Source organism: Echinops telfairi, unplaced genomic scaffold, assembly GCF_000313985.2.
Source record: "Echinops telfairi isolate 266 unplaced genomic scaffold, ASM31398v2 ScPeMD7_3533;HRSCAF=4204_0, whole genome shotgun sequence".
Classification (NCBI taxonomy): Eukaryota; Metazoa; Chordata; class Mammalia; order Afrosoricida; family Tenrecidae; genus Echinops; species Echinops telfairi.
The window spans coordinates 105,818,055-105,823,937 of NW_022107431.1; positions in this window are offsets into that span (position 1 = coordinate 105,818,055).

The following is a 5,883-nucleotide window of genomic DNA, read 5'->3' on the forward strand; positions in this document are numbered from 1 at the left end:
TTTTAAACTCCGTTTTAATCACTCTTCCCCATTCTTAAGGTCTCACTGGGATTTTACTTCTGCTATAATTCCTTTTCAGGTCCCATGGTTAACCTATTTAGGACTAGGCCCACATGGATATATTAGAAACCCTCCACAAACTGACTTAAACTAGCGAGACTATTCTATTTCTGGCAAGGACTCCTGGCCGGCAAGGACGCCAGCAGTATCTCTACAATCCTCAGGGACTCAAGCACCTTCTTTCTTACTGAGTCCCATACCCCACCCTGGCTGCTTCTGTGCCCACCTTCTCCTTCGCATTCCAGTTAACAGACACGGTAAAGGGGCAAAGAACGGCATCCTCTCCCTTCAGAAAGACTTTCTCGAGGTTCCCATACAATTCAGCACTTCAGTTTGCCTCTCATGGCAGGACTTGGTCTCATGGCCACGTATTACTGTAAGAGAGCCTGCGAAATGTAGGGCTGCTAACACAGTGTCATAGCACTGCTGTCTTCTGCTGTGTTGATTTATTTATTTCAGGAATCTCTAACAGCAGAGAAGCTCCACCACAAGACTGCCAGCTCCCTGCAGTCTGGGAACAGGCTTGTTTAACTCACCATTGCATCTCCAGTGCCCACGACGGTTCCCGGTGCATAGAAGGTATTCATTCAATAGGTGTTTGCTGAATGAACGAATGATCTAATGATTTGATAAGAAGCCCCTCGAACTTGATGCTACATTGTGAGGATGTGAATGAGCGTAAAGCAAATCTCCCCACCCTGGGGAAGCAGTTTTAGCAGCACAGGTTCAGGCTGGGCTTGGTGGGCCTCTCTGGCCCACAGCACGTCTGTTTGGGCTTTTCTTTGTCTGCAGGCAGGTGATGATAATCAAAGCTGACTTTAAACTAAATTGTGAGGCTTTTTGGTGCCCTTTCTGTGCCCTTCTGTTGTCTCTGTTTCAGGCCCATTTTGCCTCCTGCTCTCAAACCCTTTCCGTCTATTAAAGAAGGAAAGTACCTGACACCAGATATTAACACTTATTTTCACCATCAGTCTTCATGTTTTGGACCATTTTCTCCTCTTGTTATTGATCCTTTTCCTTAGCACCTTTGGGCCTTTTCATTTTTAATATCTGTCTTTTTCTATTAAAACAGGAATGGTTCTGATACTGGTTATTTTCAGATGTCCCGTCTTCCATTATTCTTTGCTTTGTTCTAGGAAGCAGCTGGAAGCCGACTTTTCTGGCGAAATCTGAGAAGGGTGGGTCTGCAAGGTTTGCTGAGAATTTTCCCTGAGTAAGAACACCTGGCTGAATGGGTGGAAGATTGCAAAGTATAGTGAATTTTCTGTTTGCCACACCATGTGTCCTTGTGTGTGGGGGTATTTTATTCTAATTTGCACAAAGGCACCATAAACACTGAAGCAGATACTTGTCCAATAGATTCTGACTCATGGACACCCCATGTATGCCCTAAAAATCTGTGCTCCGTGGGCTTTCCAGTAACTGAGTTTCTGGAAATAGATCGTCTGGGCTCTACCATCCAGCCTCGGTTGGTAGGTACGTACAAGCATGAGACACAACACATTCCCTCACTAACCAGCAGGATTGATGTTTTCACAAATGGAATGCGAACAATAGTGGTAAAACCCCTGGCAATTGTGTGCAATCAAAGCCGGGGTATACCAGGTGTCCAGCAGGCATGATGTTCTTCACCAGTAGAACAGCAAAACCAAAATTCAGCAAACAGCCAGTTTCACATGAAACTGTATCAGCGAAGCAGTTAGAACTATGACATTGGTAGTGCTGTGTGAGAAGAAATGAGAGGTATACAAAAAGCATTTCTGCTTCCTGTTAAAAACTACTATGGTTGTATGGTTGGCTCTAGAAAAAGAAATATCATGGTTGACTTGTAAGCCGAACTAGCAATTTTTTTTTTCATGGAGCATCATTTCTTCCTGAAACAAGCAATGCCCATAAGACAGCGGTTCTCAACCAGTGGGTCGTGACCCATTTTGGGGGTCGCTCGATTCATAACAGTAGCAAAATTACAGTTATGAAGTAGCATTGCAAATAATTTTACGATTGGGGGGTCACCACCACATGAGGAACTGTATTAAAGGGTCGCGGCATTAAGAAGAATGAGAACCACTGACTTATTTTAATTTAACAACATATTTTAATGTAACACAATATGAAAAGTGTATTGTATGGGAGGTTTCAGATTCCACACTGTGAACAACTTTTAAGTTATGACTGCCTGTCAAGTCTTATGTTACATGAGAAAAGACTATCCAATGCTTTCTCTCTTTGCCAACCATACAACTCTGTGTTCCCGTTTTCCTCATTTCCTTCTCTACAAGAAACATCTGCTAATGTATTAAGTACAAAAACCATGACATTCTCATGAAATTGTAACTTGTTTTAGAAAATAAACTTTTCCCCTAAGATGTTATGTATGTAAAATGTAACAACTGTATTATCATTTTTTAAAACGAATAAACATTATTTTTATTAAGGCTTAATATTTATGCTTCAAAAGATTTAACAAACCTTTTTTTGGAATGCACACTAATTTCTAAGAATATAAAGGTGTCCTGAGCCCAAGAAAACTTTGAGAGCCACTGTGGTACAGGACCCTTGGGAATAAATTTCTCTCTGTCCAACCTCCCCCTGAGAATTCTCCCTAGAACCTGGCCTCTCGTGCTGGTGCACAAGGGAAGGATGGTTCTTTAGACCCACTGTTATTTTTGTTGGTTCCGCGGGGTTGTTGTCGCTGCTGGTCCATCTCACAGAACATAACTGCCTACCAGGTTTCCTAGACTGTAATCTTTATGGAAACAGATCTCTAGGTCTTTCTCCACTGGGTAGCTGGGCACGTGCAACAGTCAACCTTTTGGTTAGGAGCTAAGCGCTTAACCCTCGTGCCACCAGGACACACCTTTCAGGCATAAACCAGACCCACTGCCATTGAGTTGACTCTGACTCATAGTCAACTTGTGGGACAGAATAGGGCTGCCCTTTAGGGTCTCTGAGCTGTAAATCTTTATGGGAGCAGAAAGCCTTCTCTTTCGCATTGAGAATGCTGGTGGTTTGCAGTTCGCATCCCATGGTGTAATTCACTCTTCCACCAGGGCTCCTTGTTTAGGCATAAAAGGCTCCCCATACACTGATGGCCTATTATGTTCAAGGAGGCTTAAATATGGCAACTAGTTTAGTTTCGTGTTGTTTTTGTTTAGGTGTAATGAGATTTGTGGGGGAAGGGGAGAATGGTTGTCAATTGGTTGGAGGGTTACAGAGTAATTCATTTTCCTATTCAATAATTCATGCACATTTCTTTTGATATCATCGATTGCAATCGCCACAATGTAAGAGCACTTACCCCACTCCATCTCTGTGTTTCTGTGTTCATTTTTCTCTCTTTCTTAGACCTTCTGAAAGCTAAGTCCCTTAGGTCAACATTTATCTTTTTTTTTAATGGTTTATTAGTTTAAATAGTGTGTTTTTCCTGGTTATTATTGTTCCTCTTTTAGACCTATTGTTTCGCAGAAAATTGAGCAATGTCCAGGCCTGAAGAAAAAGTACCGGCCATTGTCTCAGGAATTCCACAAGTCTATAACTAACCAATAAGCTTGATCTTTTTTTCTTTAATGTTTTTAAGCTTTGTTCCATTTCATATTTTTCCCACTCTATGATCGATCTTCTAATGTATCCCTTTCAGAGCAGTTGGGTGTGGTAGGCTAGCACCATCCTTCTTCTGCTCAAAAGACCATGGAAGCTGAGGTTCTTGTCGTCTCTAACCCTATTGGACTCATTGTTTCCATGCATCTTTGATTTTCTTGACTCCCTTATTTATTTACTTTTTGCGTTGCATGAGGAGAGGCCGAGTTGCACCTTCGATGGCCACTCCAGGCCATTGTAAGACGCACTCTCTATGGATCAAAGTAGAATGTAGAGCGTGGTGGTCTTTGTGGACCATGCTATATGCCAGTTGACCTGGGTGTCCTCGGGAGGCTATGGCCCTGTGCCCCCCATGCTCACCGACTCGTTCTCTGGAGGTGTTTGGTTATGTTTAAGAAGTTTTAACTTTGCCCCTGTATGTTCAGCCACATTCATGAATACATTTCTGGTATAGGCATGAAAAATGGTTTGCAGATTGGTAAGACCATGACACAAATACAACTTTCTCCTGGCAGCCATAGCTCCAGGTGTGCTGCTTGGCTCTGCTTCACATGGATCAACCCCTCTACCCACAGAACCCGGGCTAGTGTTGGCACTAGTGCTAAAGATAAGCTAAAATTTGAATCAACTTGCCATTTTTTTTAACCTTTAATTTTCCTTTGCTATCTTAAATGTTTCTGTAGTACATAATTCAATACATTTTCTTGTCAGTATATACTCTTACTTCAAATAGCTGAGTGGTGCTAAAAGGATGTGAGGTATGAGTTGTGGAAAACTTTGTTTTAGAATAACTAGTATAACAATCGTGTTGAGTTTTAATGAAGATATATATTTCCTCTCTGAAACTGGAAAAATAAAATTGGGGCTGTACTGATCATACAATTGTAGGGACACAATCTCTATGAAGCACTAATGACAATCATTTGATGAAAAACAATAGGCCAAAGGAAGATCATGCTTGGTGATAAGCACATCATGCTCAATTATTTGCTAGAGGACGACATAGCTTTTTATAACTATTTTAATTTACTGTCTTTTACAGGGGCATCATTGGCAGAGTATCTGAGTTCAAGCCCTGCTGTAACAATTTTAATAATTTAAAAGCCCACCTATGTAATTAGGGTAAAAACAATCTATTCTTTGAAAAGTTTTCTAAGTGTTTAAGAAAGGACTGAACTACAGGTAACGAGGTGTGTGTTTTAAATAGGAGAGATGTTGATGCATTTCAATCATCTTTATTATTAGGTAGTTAGAGAATCTTTTTAAAGCCACCACCAGCTCTCATTAGGAACCAGTGGGCAACTGAAGGAGATTCTATTCCTTAGGAAGTTCAAGGCCCCATAAATATACCTTAAACTTTATTTAACCAAGAAGCAAACATGAGCACATTTTTCTTTTTGTGCAATGTTCTTTTTCTAAGGAATAAGAGATCCTTGAGTTGCGTTTAGAAATAATAGAACAGACTCTTCACCCAGCAGAACGGGCATGATTGCTGAATGGTTTGCAAAGTCTTCATTGTGTGAGGCCCGGGGCTAATCACTGCACTGAAAACGCTTTTCTAGGAGGTTACCAAAGTTGGCAAAACAGAGGTCAGGCAAGGCTTGAAGCAGTCCCTGCTAAATTTCAAGGTCCTGTGGAAGAGAAGCCAGCCAGAGTAAAACAGGCTCAGCTCAGCTTAGGTGCACATAAACAACCGAATCACTTCCCTTGAACACTCGACTCTCACTTTAGAACATTTAGATTCAGGTTGGAATTGGGGGAAGAACATCCCTCAGAGGGATAAGGCAGAATAAACAGCCACACCTGACAGGGATTTTTGCATCCTACCTACCAGTAGAAACGATGTGACTTTCTCGTCAAATCCACCCCTATCGGCCTCTTGTGCTGCCTTCTAGATTTTCTGCTTGCATTGGAGAATGATTTTAGTAGAAGTTAATCTACGGAGTGGTATCAACAGTTAAGCACGCAGCTCTAGCTGAAGGGGTGCAATTCAAATCCCCCCAGAAACACGTTGGAAACAGAGCTGAGGCTCTTCTAAAAGGTCACGTGTTGAGAACTTTAGGGAGTGCTTCGGCCCTTCAGACACGGGCTCCCCATGAGATAGAATCAACTCAAGGACAATCAACAACAGCCACGAATGATCATCTGTTTTTTGATAATATAGTTCTTTGTGGCTTCTAGTCAGAAGATAAAATGATTTCTTCATTCTCAGAAAAAAGGTACTGC